General features: G+C 43.6%; 1 protein-coding gene and 1 long non-coding RNA gene across 5 annotated transcripts in view; one reads left to right on the top strand and one right to left on the bottom strand.

The window, feature by feature from the left end:
• Positions 1–17,295, top strand: part of RASSF8 (Ras association domain family member 8) — a 104,089-nt gene that overhangs the window by 60,111 nt on the left and 26,683 nt on the right. Inside the window, exons 1-2 of one of the 4 annotated variants that reach the window (XM_083464194.1) lie at positions 2,126–2,814; positions 4,146–4,240. The exons of 1 other annotated variant lie outside the window; for it this stretch is intronic. The gene's annotated coding sequence lies outside the window, so the exon portion shown is untranslated. Of the gene's footprint in view, positions 1–2,125; positions 2,815–4,145; positions 4,241–11,096; positions 11,152–17,295 lie in introns of those variants that run through there. 2 more of the 4 variants (XM_083464195.1, XM_083464196.1) reach the window with 2 other exon arrangements.
• LOC310688097 lies at positions 15,774–17,125 on the bottom strand. The gene is made up of 2 exons (XR_014516769.1): positions 17,053–17,125; positions 15,774–16,789 (listed from the first exon to the last, which is right to left on the bottom strand). It is a non-coding gene; the product is annotated as an uncharacterized lncRNA (long non-coding RNA).

Genomic DNA, 17,295 nt, shown 5'->3' on the forward strand with positions numbered 1-17,295 from the left:
CCAAATTTGGAACTATATTACCAAGCTTATTTAATATCAAATGCTAAATACAGTGGTACCTCAGTTTACGAACTTAATCCATTACGGAAGTCTGTTCTTAAACTGAGGCGCGCTTTCCCTAAAGAGGTCTCCCGCCACCGGTGCCCTTCCACCTTTCGGCTTCCATCCTTACACCAACGTAAAGTTCACAAACCAGGACACTGCTTCCGGTTTTGTGGAGTTCGTAAACCGAATCGTTCTTAAGCAGGGCTGTTCTTAAACCGAGGTACCACTGTATTGGAAATCTAAAACCAGTGTAAATTTTCTGACCTGGGCAATTTTACACTATGCATATGCAGCTCCTTCGGTTGGGTGGACAGCAATAGGATCAAAATATGTTAGAACTTGGGGTTCTCTTGAAACAATTATATCAGTTAGAAAGATATGGAATATAATGTATCGTTGGGAAAATTGGATCAATTTTCCCATGCTAGACTGAGTCTGTGGGTTGATGCAACCAAATCCTATTACATTATCATGTTAAAAGGGATATTGTAGAGTTGGAAATAGTTCTGAAAGGAAATGGAGCAACTCCCCTAGGAAGGAGGACTGCAGTGTTTGGGACTTGTTAGTTTAGAGAAAAGGCAAGTAAGAGGTGGCATGGTATAAGTTTATAAAATGAAGCCCGTCCGTCCCCCTTCACTCATAACACTCATGGACATCCAGTGAAGCTGAATGGATTCAGGACAGATAAAGTTATTTCTTCCCACAGCACATCCTTAAACGATGTAATTGGCTCCCACCAGAGGCTGTGATGCCCACCAACCAAGATGCCTTTAAAAGAGGGTAGGACAAATTCATGGAGGAGGAGAAGGCTATCAAACCTGATGACTTTGTTTTGCCTCCACAGTTGGAGGCAGCGATGCCTCTGAATACCAGTTGCTGGAAACCGCAGGAGGAGAGAGGGCTCTTGTTTTTCTGCAGGCAACCCATTAGCCACTGTGGGAACTGGATGCTGGTCTAGATGGGCCATTAAATAACATGTGCTAGAAATAAAGTTTTATTATGGAAAATATAGTTGTTATTTTAAAAAGCCTGTCCCCGCCCTTTCCCCCACTGTTGGGAAGAGGCGGAAGCACTTCATTTAGCCCTTTGTTTACTAGTTCCACAGTGTTTTATGTCTTTATTACAAGTGATATATGGGGAGCCTTCCAAGTAGGGAGTAGAAGCCATCCCAGTAGAAAGTATTTTAAACTGGTTTGTAACTGACAATCAAATTCAGATAAGGAGGAATGAATTCAGCACCTATATGCGTGGAGAAGCTGTTTCTAACTACCAGGAGAATTTAAGTATTTGTGATGTTTACTTTTTTCAGTCTTTGTTTGGTTTTCATTATGTTGGTTTCGTCATTCCATTAAAGGATTTGTACAGATTGTAAGAACTGCGTCCCCCACTTGGCCTTATCTGCTTATATATCATTAAGCCTAGTTTGATTAATTTTCTCTCATTAGGTAAGAGGAAGGTTATGCTTACTTGACAGATTTCGGAGAATGGGAAAACAGTATGCTGACAGTAAATTATTCAAAACTGGCAGGCTTTGTTTATGTTTCCACACAATGATTTCACCATCAGGTCTTGGAAGTTTTCACGTCTGGTGACTGGCTAGTTTGTGTCAAAAGAGCAAATTGCGCTTTTAGAATCTTTACCTTTTAACACCATGATACTTTTATGGTTAATGACAGGCTTTGTGGGAACTATGGTAAGGGTGAAAGTAAATTCCTTTTGCATTTTAAGGCATTGTTCTCAGACTCTTTTGGCTTGGGCTCCCCTTCTAAACTTGTTGCTTTTTCCAGGACTCTCGCATGCCCAATCCTAGTGCCCAGTGACAACACCGGTCCTGAAATACCTACATTGGCTCCCAGTACATTTCCGAGCACAATTCAAAGTGTTGGTGCTGACCTTTAAAGCCCTAAACGGCCTCGGCCCAGTAGATCTGAAGGAGTGTCTCCACCCCCATCATTCTGCCCGGATGCTGAGGGCCTTCTGGCGGTTCCCTCATTGCGAGAAGCAAAGCTACAGGGAACCAGGCAGAGGGCCTTCTCGCTGGTGGCGTCCGCCCTTTCGAACGCCCTCCCATCAGATGAGAAGGAATAAACAACTACCCAACTTTTAGAAGACACCTGAAGGCAACCTTGTTTAGGGAAGTTTTTAATGTTTGATGTTTTATCTTGTTTTTAATATTCTACTGGGAGCTGCCCAGAGTGGCTGAGGAAACCCAGCCAGAGGGGCGGGGTATAAATATTATTATTATTATTGTTGTTGTTGTTGTTGTTGTCGTCGTCGTCCTTTGCATACATTCTACTGCTGTTCAAAAATATATGTGGATTGGGTGGAAGGATATTTTGGCTAGGATTCAACTACCCTTCAGTAGAACCTCTGCACAATGACTTTTGGTTGTGCAGCAGGGCTTGCCCTCTTCTCCTTCCCTGTGCCCTCCCCCAAACGCCTCTGCGAGGGTCAGGAGCAACCCACCCACCCACCCCATAGAACAACCGCCTTAGTGTGAATTCAGTTCCTCTAATTAAGATTATTTTAACAGAGCTACATTGATTTTTTCTCCTCTCCCTCTATGGTGCAGCAGCTTGCACTGTTTCCTTCCACAGAGGAGAGGAAGCTATTGCTAGTTCTCTTATCAGCAGTAGGTCACTGCCAGAGTTTATTCCACTCTTTGAGAAGTTGGACTTAAGCTAAAGAGAGGGAAGCAAAGCTTGGAAGACAAAGCTATTAAAAAGTGGAAATTGACAGAAGGCTGGAACCCTGGCAAATTAAATAAAGGTAGTTGGCAAAATGAAGTTAGGATGCAAAATTAGCTATTGAAAGGCAATTTGAGCTTCAGCATATTTTTGTGGAGAAAAAGCAGAACTTAAGTACACAGACTGGACTGTCTGGATTTCTCTACCAAGATGGGCATATATCTGGATTGACATCATTAGGAGTGTGGCAAATACATATTGGTATTGTCTGAAATCCGATAACAGCAAAAAAATGAAGTTTTATATAGTCTATACTTACAAATGGGTGCACAATTCAAATTGCTGTTGATGTGCAAAAGGAAAGTGTAAGTTGCTTTCCAGTTATGGTGCATAGATGACTGAGGGGGGAGGATGAAAGCTGCCACACAGGCCTTTCTTCCTCTCCTCCCTCCCAACAAAGCCAGAACCAGCACCCTAAACCAGCCCTGGGCAGGGGAGGGAGGGAGGGGAAAGGCAGGCAGGAGCAGGAAGGGCCTCTTGGCAGGAAGGCGCTGGCGCTGGTGGAAGGCCTGGCTTGCTGGCAAAAGCACTTCACACCCTTGTTCGCTTCAAGGGTGGGGAGCTTTCTTTCTTATGTTAGTGGTAAAGCTCAATTCCATTAATAAAAAATAAAATTTAGAATGGAGATAGATGGGTCGCTGCCATTAATTAGGGGGCAGGTTTTTCTCTTGAATGCAGTTTGTTGCCTTGGACAAGACAGCCTTGCAGGATTGTTGGAGGATAAGACTATGTTCGACCGCCCCTCTTGGAGGCAGTGTGTCTCAAAATGTCAGTTTCTAGGAATTGCAGGTCTGGAGAGTGCTGTTGTGCTCAGGTACTCCTGTGAGCATCTGGTTGGGCTGCATCTACACAGCTATAAAAAAGACTCTGAAGAAAAACATTTTAAAGCTCACAATGGAAAATTTCATATGTTCTGGTTTTAGCTCTACAGTGCCATCTGGTGTCACAGTGCTATAACACATTTATAACAGTGTTCTGTTTTGTTTTGTTTTGTTTTGTTTTGTTTTGTTTTGATTTGATTAATGTAGCTAAGTCCTTGGATGTTAGACCAGATAGGGCTTTGGTCTGATCCACAAAATGTTGTTAGAAACTCAGATATATAATCTAATCGCCAAATGGCACCTTAAATCTAGGCTGCGGTCACCACAATGGAATGTCTAGGCACCTTCCCCGATGGCATCATCATCACCATCACCATCATTCATTCTGTTTCTATATCACTTTATATTTTAAAGAACAAATCTCAAAGTGTTTTACACTAAAACATCAGTTGAACAATTCAGAATAAAACCGATTCAAGATTCAAGGAAAATATTTCAGATCCTTCTCTAGGCGGCATTTTGCTTTCTCCAGTCGCCAGCCTGGCACCCAGAGATCTCCACTTGGTCACAATTGGACCTGCCCCAGTCACAAAACACACCTGGCTAATTTCGAACACTGGCAGGAAGGTATGTTTGTCTTAGCACCCCTGAATCCCAGTGGTTATAAGTACATGGGGAGAGAGAGGCATAAGATTGCAGTGGGGAATATAGTACTATAATTACTTTGTGGAACTACAATTTTAATTCAATTTCTAGTTAATTACATAATAGCAATGCCTTAGCAGCAATGATGACAGCACAGCTATATTCCAAGAGTGCTTGCTGATTGGTTTTTGGCAAGCATGATTTCAGCTTTCTGTAGTTTTGCCAAAGGTCTGGCACTAGTACTTTGAAATCTGACAGTGGTGGAAATGGCAATTGTTGACTTTAAAAACAGCAACACCCCCCCCCAATTGGGTGGTGGACTGCAGTTTTGTGGGGGGTGGACTTTAACTAAAAACATGGCTGCTAGTACCTCTCATTCTGTGTCCCTGTTCCCTGTGTATGCTTCATCATTTTTTTAAAAATAATGAACCAGGGGTGCCAATTGTACCATTATGGGGAAAGGACTTGAAAGGGCATGGTTATTTTTTGTATTGGTCTGGGGAGGTGTTCCTGAAAGGCTGTTATTCTTCTGTATGTTGATTGTAGTAGCTGTACTTTACATATCAAACTTATTAAAATGGGAAAATTCAGCAGAGCAATGAATCCTGCTCAAAGTGCACAGCAGAACATTTCTCTGTTTTCAGTACAAACCTGAGTTCAAAATGAGTGGGGAACAGAGTGTTTATGTATGGTACTAGGAATGTAAAAGTTTGATAAAACAGTGTTGCTTTATCTGTATTCCAGGTCTGGGCCTGGTGTCATATAGTACAAAAACACCATGTGGTATATCCTGTCGTTTGCTGACAACTAGCAATCTAATACTAGATTTCTCAATCCCGAACAAACAGTATCGTAATTTTCTGTTGGCTGCACAATACCAGCAGTACTCTGTCAAAACATACTTTCAAAGATTAACATTAGAAAGGAAACTTGCAGAACAAAGAGCAGGGTTGTAGCCAAGCTAGAGTGCTAACTTTTTGCCTTTCTCTTGGTAAAGCAGCACATTGGTATACTTTAGTACAGTTAATAATGCTGATGTGAAAAGCTTTGCTTGGCGTCACTCATTCAAAAATAAAATAAAATTGTACGTAATATTCTATATTTTTCCTCATTTACACAACAAGATGTTTTAAGTCCTGTGGTGTCTTCTATTTCTGAGCCAAATAGTTCTTGACACCAAACAACAACGCTTCAGGCAAACTGCCAAGAATGAGAGTTTCAAAAGTGTTCTAAAGGAGAGGAGCGGTTGAGCACATACTTCACCCATAGGAAGCCACAGGTTTCCCTCATTTGCATCTACTGTATTTTTCGCTCTATAACACGCACCTGACCATAACACACACGTAGTTTTTAGAGGAGGAAAACAAGAAAAAAATATTCTAAACGAAACAGTGGATGTATGATTTTTGTGGTTCATGCTGTGGCCACAGACGTGATCTGACGGTGAGTTTGGGGTAGCCCAATGCAAAAATCCTGAGGAGCCACGTGGATCCATGCTTTGTAACCACTTTTTTGCGCCATTGCAGCCCCATGAAACAGTGGGTGCGTGTGTGTTTTTTGGTGCAGGCTGTAGCCATGGATATGCTATGTGATCTGATGGTGACCTTGGGGTGACCCAGTGCAAAAATCCTGAGGATCCATGTGGATCCGTGCTTTGTAACCACGTTTTAAGTGGGGAGGGAAGGAAAAGCATTCAAGGGACAAGGAACACGTGTGGGGGGTGTGGAGAAGGATGCTGCTAATGATGCAGGAGAGGGGTTAAAGGGGAGAAGGAACACGCGTGGGGTGTGTGGAGAAGGATGCTGCTGATAATGCAGAAGAGGGGTTTAAGGGGAGAAGGAACACGCGTGGGGTGTGTAGAGAAGGATGTGGCTAATGATGCAGGTGAGGGATTTAAGGGGAGAAGGAACACGCGTGGGGTGGGTGGAGAAGGATGCTGCTAATGATGCAGAAGAGGGGTTTAAGGGGAGAAGGAACACGCGTGGGGTGTGTAGAGAAGGATGCTGCTAATGATGCAGAAGAGGGATTTAAGGGGAGAAGGAGCTCGCGTGGGGTGTGTGGAAAAGGAGCTTTTCGGTGAGCTGAGCGGGGAGGGGGGAAGGAAAGAGCACTGTTGCTTTAAAGGAGCCAACCGGACAGCAGCCACTTACAGCAGTGTAAGCAGCTCCTTTCCTCTCCCGCTTTGCTCCTTCTCTCCCTCTTTGCTGCTTTACGCAGCTAATGGCGAATCCCCTGCAACCCAAGTCCTGCTCAGCGGATCAGCTGAGACGCTGGGAGAATGGTAATTTCCCCCCTCTCCCTCATCCTGTGCCCTCCTGTCCCCAGCAGCCTTTTTAAAAACTTTTTTTACTGGTTTTCACTGCGCTCGTGGCTCAGAGCCCTCCTGTGCCCTGCCGTCCCTCTGCAGCCTCATTGCTCCGTTTGGAGAGCGCACGGACCTTTGCTAGCTGAGGCTGCAGCAGCTGTTGCTGGCTATGCGGCGCTTTTTCCGGCTCGCTATGCCCTCCTCGCGTGTAAGCGGCTGCTGCCCGCTTTGCTGCCATGGCTCTCCTTGCTGTGCAAAGGTCAGAGGGGGTGGGGTTTCTGTTGAGTCAGGTGATTAGCTGTGGGAGGAGCTTATCAGAGCTTGCAGGGCTGCGGTGCGCACAGTTTGATCCATCTTTTAGATTTAGGGGAGCTAGTCTCAAACGTTTGTTAGGGAGACCTAGGTTTTTTTTGGGGGGGGTTATTTGTCCTGTCTTCATGCTTTTTAAGATGGAGGACCACTGTAGCCACCCCCAACAACACGTTTTCAAGATGGAGGGGGAGGGAACAGCTGCAGTCGCCTGCGGTTCCTGCGCAATGTTTGCCATCTTGCCAAAGGTTGCAGGCAGCTTTACCTGCAGCAATTGCATGCTGATTGCCCTCTTAGAAGATAAAGTCCAGCAACTGGAGGAACGTGTAGCTACGCTCCAAAGAATTAGAGAGCTGGAGCTCTTCTTGGAAGCAACAGAGAACATCATCTCCACCAAGGAGGAGACAGGGGACTCCCCTGAGAAGGAGGCTAGTTCACCAACACAGGAGCCAGATATATGGAGAAACGTGACTCAAAGAAGTAGGAGGCCCTACTTCTAGGAGGAGGCCCAGGGTTCACTCTGATTGTTTAGAACTACACAATCGCTTTGAAGTCCTCTCCCCTAGCATGGAAGACGAAGAACAGACTCCATTTGAGGATCTCTCCCTCATTACAGTCGATCAGGTATATGAAGACGAGCAGCAAAGTCAGTCCTCAGGGAATGTGCAGGCAACCTTGGAACGGACAGCTCACGGAAGAACCCCGACCAAACCTAAGAGGAGGCGTGTAGTGGTGATAGGGGATTCCCTACTGAGGGGAACAGAAGCAGTGATCTGTGGGCCTGACAAGATGTCTCGGGAGGTGTGCTGTCTCCCCGGGGCTAAGATCCAAGATGTAACTGAACGACTGCAAGGAATCATAAAACCCACTGAGAAATACCCCTTCCTCTTGGTTCATGTGGGAACCAATGACACTGCAAGCAATAGCCTCCAGAAGATCAAAAGAGACTACGAGGCTCTGGGCAGGAAATTGAAGCAACTAAATGCACAAATTGTCATCTCATCTGTCCTCCCAGTTGAACGACGTGGCCCAGGGAGAGAGGGAAAAATAGTGGAAGTGAACAGCTGGCTTCGCAAATGGTGTAAACAGGAACGGTTTGGATTCTTAGATCACGGACTGCAGTTTCTTGAAGATGGACTTCTGGCAAGCGATGGGCTGCACCTCACAACGGTTGGGATGAATGTTTTTGCCAAAAATCTCAGAAACCTCATCAGGAGGGCTTTAAACTGACTAATGTGGGGGAGGGAGACAGTGCTCCTGAAGGTAGGAGTCTATCAATTGATGAAGATGATCATCCAAATGTCATAGACCAAATGGAGCAAACAGCACGCAGACCTAGTGGTGGGAGGAAAAAATCCTTAAATAAGAGCCACGGGGCAATGATTAATGGACTTCAATGTCTGTACACTAATGCGCAAAGCATGGGAAATAAACAAGATGAGCTTGAGCTCTTGGTACAGCAAACTAAATATGACATAATAGGCATCACTGAAACCTGGTGGGATAAGTCCCACGATTGGAATGTAATAATGGGGGGATACAATCTATTTCAGAGAAACAGACCAGACAAGAAAGGAGGAGGAGTGGTGTTATATGTCAGGGATGTGTATACCTGTGAAGAGATCCAAGATTTAGAACCTCAAAGCCAAAGTGAGAGCATTTGGGTCAAAATCGAGGGAGAGAAGAATAACAGAGACCTCATTGTGGGAGTTTACTATAGATCCCCAAGCCAAACGGAGGACATAGATGATGCCTTCCTGGAACAGATGGCCAAGCATGCAAAAGGAAGGGAAATAGTAGTAATGGGTGACTTCAATTACCCGGATATTTGTTGGATGTGAAACTCAGCCAAGAGCATAAGGTCAAACAGATTACTCACTGGCCTTGCAGACAACTTCATTGTCCAGAAAGTGGGAGAAGCAACAAGAGGAACAGCCATTTTAGATCTGGTCCTAACCAATGTTGATGACCTGGTTAGTGGGGTAGAAGTGGAAGGATCATTAGGCGCGAGTGACCATGCTCTTCTGAAGTTTACTACACAGCGGAAAGGAGCAGCCAAGCATACTAGGACTCAATTTCTTGACTTTAAGAAAGCCGACTTCATAAAACTTAGGGAAGTGCTGGGTGAGATCCCATGGACAGTAATACTGAAAGGGAGTTCATGATGGCTGGGAGTTTATTAAGAGGAAGATAGTAAAAGCACAACGTCAGGCAATACCAATGAGACGGAAACATGGAAGGTGCCTAAAGAATCCAGGGTGGCTATCTAAAGAACTTTTAACTGAGTTAAGATTAAAAAAGGATGTGAAATGCAAACAGTGGACACAGAAAGGGCTGAACTCCTCAATGCCTTCTTTGCCTCAGTCTTCTCCGATAAAGAAAACAATGCCCGACCTGAAGAATTTGGAGCAAATGATTCAGCAAAGGAAACACAGCCCAGAATAACTAAGGAGATAGTACAAGAATACTTGGCTAGTTTAGATGTATTCAAGTCTCCAGGGCCAGATGAACTGCATCCAAGAGTATTAAAAGAACTGGCAGATGTGATCTCAGAACCACTGGCAGTCATCTTTGAGAATTCCTGGAGAACAGGCGAAGTCCCAGCAGACTGGAGGAGAGTAAATGTTGTCCCTATTTTCAAAAGGGGGGAAAGAGAGGACCCAAATAATTACCGCCCAGTCAGTCTGACATCAATACCAGGGAAGATTCTGGAGCAGATCATTAAGCAAACAGTCTGTGAGCACCTAGAAAGGAATGCTATGATCACCAATAGTCAGCATGGATTTCTGAAAAATAAGTCATGTCAGACTAACCTGATCTCATTTTTTGACAGAATTACAAGCCTGGTAGATGAAGGGAACGCAGTAGATGTAGCCTACCTTGATTTCAGCAAGGCATTCGACAAGGTGCCCCATGATATTCTTGTAAAGAAGCTGGTAAAATGCGGTCTTGACTATGCTACCACTCAGTGGATTTGTAACTGGCTGACTGACCGAACCCAAAGGGTGCTCATCAATGGTTCCTCTTCATCCTGGAGAAGAGTGACTAGTGGGGTGCCACAGGGTTCTGTCTTGGGCCCGGTCTTATTCAACATCTTTATCAACGACTTGGATGATGGACTCAAGGGCATCCTGATCAAATTTGCAGATGACACCAAACTGGGAGGGGTGGCTAACACCCCAGAGGACAGGATCACACTTCAAAACGACCTTGACAGATTAGAGAACTGGGCCAAAACAAACAAGATGAATTTTAACAGGGAGAAATGTAAAGTATTGCACTTGGGCAAAAAAAATGAGAGGCACAAATACAAGATGGGGGACACCTGGCTTGAGAGCAGTACATGTGAAAAGGATCTAGGAGTCTTGGTTGACCACAAACTTGACATGAGCCAACAGTGTGACACGGCAGCTAAAAAAGCCAATGCAGTTCAGGGCTGCATCAATAGGAGTATAGCATCTAGATCAAGGGAAGCAATAGTGCCACTGTATTCTGCTCTGGTCAGACCTCACCTGGAGTACTGTGTCCAGTTCTGGGCACCACAGTTCAAGAAGGACACTGACAAACTGAACGTGTCCAGAGGAGGGCAACCAAAGTGGTCAAAGGCCTGGAAACGATGCCTTATGAGGAGCGGCTAAGGGAGCTGGGCATGTTTAGCCTGGAGAAGAGGAGGTTAAGGGGTGATATGATAGCCATGTTCAAATATAGAAAAGGATGTCGCATAGAGGAGGGAGAAAGGTTGTTTTCTGCTGCTCCAGAGAAGCGGACACGGAGCAATGGATCCAAACTACAAGAAAGAAGATTGCACCTAAACATTAGGAAGAACTTCCTGACAGTAAGAGCTGTTTGACAGTGGAATTTGCTGCCAAGGAGTGTGGTGGAGTCTCCTACTTTGGAGGTCTTTAAGCAGAGGCTTGACAACCATATGTCAGGAGTGCTCTGATGGTGTTTCCTGCTTGGCAGGGGGTTGGACTCGATGGCCCTTGGGGTCTCTTCCAACTCTATGATTCTATGACTCCCTCCCTCCTCCTCGGCTCCTCCCCGTCCTCCTGTCTGTAAAGCAATCAAAGCTAGAGCCGTGCAAAGCCCTGCAAGCGGCTCCCGCTTTGCTTGACTGACGGCAGCCATGGCTCCAGTCGAGTGCATTCGCTCCGTAACGCACACAGGCATTTTCCCTTACTTTCTAGGAGCAAAAAAGTGCGTGTTTTGGAGCGAAAATTACGGTATACATGAAAAGGATGTTCTGGAGAGCCGTAGCCAGTGCAAGCAGAAATGCTGAGTAAGATGCACCACTGACATGACTCTGCACAGATCTGATTTTAAAATGACAATATGCAAGAAGAACTTACCTGTGTGAACTGCCATGTCGCCGGTTTCAGCCAGCTGTGCATGCTTGACCTTCTGGTGTCAGCCTTGGCCATTGATTTCTAGCATGATCAAGCTGTATGCTCATGTTGTTACTTAATGGCAGCTGATGTAGAACACTACATAGCTAAATTTTTCTTGCATTGATAGCATTTAACTGAAAAATATGTACCAAGAGTGAACTGTAGGTTAGGATAATGTGGGCACCCTCCCTTTTCATGTTCTGTTTAATTAAACATTTGAAACTATAGCCTGGAAAGTATAACGTACGGATTAGGGTAAACATAAACTTACTATGCTTGAGAAACAAAAAATTAGCCCCCCTTCCAGTTTAGTAGTTGAGGATTAATAGTGTTACTAAAGTTAGGATAAATCTATTTTTAAAAAATGATTATCTAAATGATACACATGCCTCTTATTTGAAAGAAGAGTATCACATGTATGCAATTTCCTCTTCTTTATTGTGTAAAAATGATTGCAGCTCTTGAGATAAATTTCCTTCTGTATAAAAATAAGGTACCTATACTAAAGCTAATCTGTAACATGTATGCATGATTGCCATTTTAAAACCTTATTACTGTGAGTACTTCATCAGGTGTAGTTTTAAAAGCTTGGCAATAAATCACAATAAAAGAGTATTTCCAAGGTATGTGCAGCAAATATTATACCACATCTGAGTATAACTGTCAATCAGATTCTTGTATTGTACAACTCATAATAAAATGAAAATTAATTATGTTTGTCTCTTCCCCTTCCCCTTCAGTGGAAGTGCATAGGCTTCATTGTTTGCCCTGCAGCATATATATTTTTAGACTGAGAATAATAACTAAATTTGGATGTGGGGTTTTTTTTTAGAACTTCTTTAAATCCCTCAGCATTTCCATATGCCAGGCTTTAAAGTGGTTGAACTGGTTTTTAACACAAGAGTATCCTAGCTTTCAAGTTCCTCAGAGCTGTTTATCAGGCAGCATGTGTTCTGAGCTTTGCACTGTAAAGTTTGAAGGGAAATATTGGTGAAGGGGGCTGCTGTAGCCTAGGCAAGATGAGGAAGCACTTTTTGAGGATCATCTTCCTGACTAAACACCTTCTTATGGCAGAATTTTGCTGCACCTTCTTTAAATAAAGTGAAATTCTGAGTTGAGGATTTCTGGTCTGTAAACCACACTTGTTTCATTGTTGCACACTGCATATTTTCTCACTAAGGCCACATGTGCAAAGCTTGTAAACCACTGTGTTGAATTGGCTTTACATTTTGAAGTCACCTCCCTAATACTTTTTAAAATGTGCATTGATTTTATTACTTTTTCCTGTATTGATTAACCTGAAATAACATGGCTTATGTTAGGGTCTACTTCTTTACTTCTTTATCCACTGCTCCCAAAGGTTTTGGATATATTTTGTGTAGAAATATATTTTGTTAAGGAGAATTGGGCTTAGGTGGGTTGTCCTTTGTTTAAAATCTTTGGTTTCTGAAATGACTATACAGCACTGTCTTTTTTGTGCAAAACAAGCTTGCTGGCTTGTTTGGGGGTTAGTTAGTTTTGGCAGGCGGTAACTTTTTTCCTTTTAGCATTTGAACTCAAAACTGTAATATAGCTAAGACTTTTGGCAGGTTTCCTGAATGAGAAAGCAAAGATAAATTTTGGCTTCAGAGAAAGAAGAGTTAAATTGCTTGTTGCTGAAGCAAAGCAGATCCATTCATTAGTGTTTCAGAGGAAAAACAGTCCAAAATGTCTTCAATCAAGTTGCTGCCTAACATTGTAAGCATTTTTACATGGGGGGGGGGGTATTACACACTAAGAATAAAATAACATTGCCTGACATTTCTACATAATTTGTAAACCCAGCTAAGAAAACATCATTGTTTTCATAAAGTTCTTGGCTAGAAACGGTTTTTATATCTAGATGCAGAGAATAGATGTTAGTTATAAGGTGAACAATTTTTGATGCAAAAATGTTTGTGTTTTGGAAAGCCTGGTTTTTGTGTCTGCCAGCGTTCACTCTTCTGCAAAATATTACATATATTGGGGATGTACAAAAAGTATTTAGATCAGTTTGTGGCTTTTCTATAGAAGAAAAGCAGGGTGTCCTCATGAGGCTGCCCCATGCCGTTTTGTAAAAAGGAAGGTATGATGTCAACAGTGTGAGGGCCAAGTGATGAGGAAAGAGATTAGTCAGCTGAACATACCTCCGCAGATGATGCCTAAAGGGTACACTCTGTCCCTGGCCACATCCACCACAGATATGCTCTCACTCAGTGAACAGGCAATTTTCACCAGTACTATTCTATCTCACTTTAAGGGGGTGAGGGGAGGAGAGGATGTGTCAGGCACCATTGGGCCAGATGGGAGGAACAGCTGCCAATCCTTGAATGCTTTCTTGTATTCTTCTAGTGGCCGGTCCCTTAGTCATAAATTACTAATAACAGAGCTATCTCTCCTGAACCATAACAGACAGATGACTCTCCAGACTGCATTTCAAAACTTGGCTTGGTCTCTTGTTCCACTGACCCAGCCATGTTTGCTAACCATATTCTTGACCTTTAATCTTCCAGCGAAGCAAGTCTACCAGTCTAGACGTCACAGCAAACTGTAGATGGCTTGTAAACCATGGTTTGCAGACTGCTATCAAATCCATGATGTGTCAATTCAGATGTTACCCCCCCCCAAGTCATTTAGCTAGTGAATACTTGGTTGCTATTCCCTTTAAAGCATTGCTGCACCTTCTCCAATCTGCTTATGTTTTCATTTGATCTTCTCTTTTAGTATCACAAGATTAACCCTCTCTTAGAAGGGAATTTGCTTCCATTAGCTGCAACTGACACAGAATTCTGTAGCGCACGTTGCTCCAGTTCTGGCTCACCTGGATTGGTGTTTCCTTTCTGACCCAATTCAAGATTATGGCAGCTACCTTTAAAGGGTTATCTTAGAACTGTTCCAGTATGTTTTCTTGCCCATTTTTCCTTGTTCTGCACTCTTCTTTTGCAGTTTGGAAGTGCCAGTGCTTCTGAATACCAGCTGCTGGAAAAGACAGGAGAGGAGAGGACTCTTAGGCTTGAATCCTGTTTGAAGGTTCTCCACAAGCATCTGGTGGGCCCTTTGAGAACAGGATGCTGGATTAGACGGGCTATTGGCCTGATCCAGCAGGCTCTTCTTATTTATGTTCTTGAGGCAGGGTGTTTGCTTGTTTTTGAGCATTCACCTTGTGGAATTTCCTCCCTAGACAATTCCAATAGGCCTCCTTCCTAACCCTGCTGCTAAGATAAAACCTCTCACTCACCTCCTTTTTACTATTTTAATTGATCTTATTGTTGTTTAATGCTTAAAATAATCAAAATGTTTTCCCCTGAATTCTGACGACAAACCCCTTGCCTGAAGGGTTACAATCTTAAGGAAATACACAAAGGGGGAAATAGGATGGGGATGGCAGTAGTAGTTTATAATAACAAGCTTTAAAATTGAAGCTAGATATGTGTGGTGGTTGATATAGATGTCAATCCCTTTCTATTTGTCAGAAGAATGGTCTGTGTTACTCAGTAAACCAAGGTATGGCTTAGTGAGACTGCATGTGCTTCTGGAGGGGAGCTTTGCAGCCAGTTTGCTCCTCGGGTGTCCTTTGACTCATGAGGATAAAGGGTACACATGAGTTGTATTTTGGACAATATGCTAAGCCAAACCTCAGTGAGGTATGGCACTCAAAAGTACTATGGAGCAGCAAAGCGCTGTGAGCTCCTCTCTGGAATCCTACATGTTTGTGTGGTCTCACTAGGACAGTTGGGCTCACTGCATCATGCACAGCAGCTGGATTTTTTTACCTTGTTCTGAGTATATGAAATGCATCTAATGTTGCTTATAACTTTGCAGTGAGACTCATTGAAGATTCAAGGTTTTTTCCCTTTATGGTTTTTCCTATAAACCTTCAATTTTTGAGGGGGAGTATAAAGCTGGGGCCAATTTTCTAGGTATCTTCTCATCAGACTGAAAGTTGTATGCTGAACATATCAACTTTGGCCTTCTTCACTATGTCAAATGTTTGCAAACTTGATTTAGTAACCAAAAATTTTCTTGTTAAATTTGCATACTGCACTTCATCCATAGATCTCAGAGTAGTTTACAACATAATAATTAGAATATAAAAAGCTTGAAATACATAATAAAAAATGAGCAAAACCAAACCAATAATCCCTCCCTCCCACAACATTGGATGTCAATTGGCCAAAGGCCTGGTTAAAGAGGAACGTTTTCACCTGGCACCTAAAGGTGTGTAGTGAAGGTGCATTGCACAAACAGGGAGCCACTGCAGAAAAGACTCGTTCTTATGTTGCCACCCTCTGGACCTCTCCTAGGGGAGGCACATGGAGAAGGGCAACAGAGGTTTTCAGGGAGGGAAGTGTGATGAACAGGGTGACATTTCAGCTCAAACATTGGGATAATAGAAATGATTTAACAATGCTCACAGCATCCTATTGGCCAGCACCCCAGCCTATCAGGAGCCAAATTTAGCACTCACTATTTTCACTGCAAAGAGGCTATGGAAAACTCTGCACACAGTATTTTTTTAATTGTGGCAGCCTTTCAAATGCTAGCTTAACCTGCAAGGCCAGGAAGAAATCCAAAAAGGGCAGGGTAGGAAAACTGAAGCAAGCAAAGCAGAACAGCCAAAAAACCCCTCCAAAACAGCAAAAATCCAACAACGTAAGAATTGCCAGAGCAAGGCAAGCACCTTGAAGAGTTGGACCAGATCAACAAGTGTTGGCGGCTGTGGCAAGCTGGACTGCGACATGTCTGATGATCCGTGTGATACAGAAAGCTTGGAAGAACCTGAGCCATCCTGCCATGCGAGGAAGCCGAAAACATCTCGTTCTTGCCGGGCTGGGCTGGTATTCCCTGTAAGCCGCATTGAAAGATTCCTCCGGAAGGGAGACTACGCAGAGCGCATTGGATCAGGATCGTCTGTGTACATGGCTGCAGTGCTTCAGTACCTGACCTATGACATTGTGGATATAGCTGGGAACATTGCTAAAAATGACCACAAGCGCCGAATTGCCCCCCGGCACTTACAGAGAGCCATCAGTGATGATGCTGAGCTCCACTCTCTGCTTGGAGGGATCACCTTCCCCCAGGGGAACACCCTGCCCAAGACTAAGTCCACCGCATCAACCAGGAGGGGGAAGGGCAAGAAATCTGGCAAGGCCGTCAGAGCTCAAAATGTTGTTACTGCATAAGCAAGGGTAATGCTGTTTTTCTGGACTTGAGATTGAGTCTTTAGTACTCAACAACATGGTCTAATAAAAGCTGATCTGACCATTCCTTTTGCTGTGTGAGTGTTTTTCTTTCCATGTGAGTTAGCCAGACAATTATCATTGAGCTGGCTATTATTTTGATAGGACTTCATGTTTTGTACAGCAAAAGCGTGTTACTTAGACCAAAAATGTAGGGCACACCCTAGTGTGAAGCAAGAATCCAGCATCTGGTTGCTTTTCGATTCTGACATCTATGGCTTCATTGTGAGGTTGACACTTTTTCATTGCTTTTTATAGTTCCATTTCAGAACTGTAAATAAAAAAAGTATGAAAGCCTTTTCAGACATCAGAGCCAAAATTCTTCCTAAATACAATAGGAACCTCCCCACAATCACACCACATAGGAAGAAAGTAGTATCTGATCAGTACCCTGTTTGTGTGAATCTTGTGGTTTCCTGAAACTACAATAGAAAACATTAATTCTTCCCAATACTCTTGAAAAAATAGAGTTGGATCATGAATGTCAAGCAGATACTTCACTTAAAATCAGATGGTGTTAAGAACATGTGTTACCTATTTCCATAATGAGGTGACAGGGTAGATGCTCAGGATTCCTCTCTAGTAATGTCTGGGCCATGATAATGTACCCTATTTTTCGCCCTATAGGATGCACTTTTTCCCCTCCCAAAATGAAGGGGAAATGTGTGTGCGTCCTATGGGGCGAATGCAGGCTTTCGCTGAAGCCTAGAGAGCAAGAGGGGTTGGTGCGCACCGACCCCTCTCGCTCTCCAGGCTTCAGGAAGCTCTGCGCAACCC

The sequence above is a fragment of the Podarcis liolepis genome, assembly GCF_965112155.1.
Source record: "Podarcis liolepis genome assembly, chromosome: 10".
In the NCBI taxonomy this organism is placed as follows: domain Eukaryota; kingdom Metazoa; phylum Chordata; class Lepidosauria; order Squamata; family Lacertidae; genus Podarcis; species Podarcis liolepis.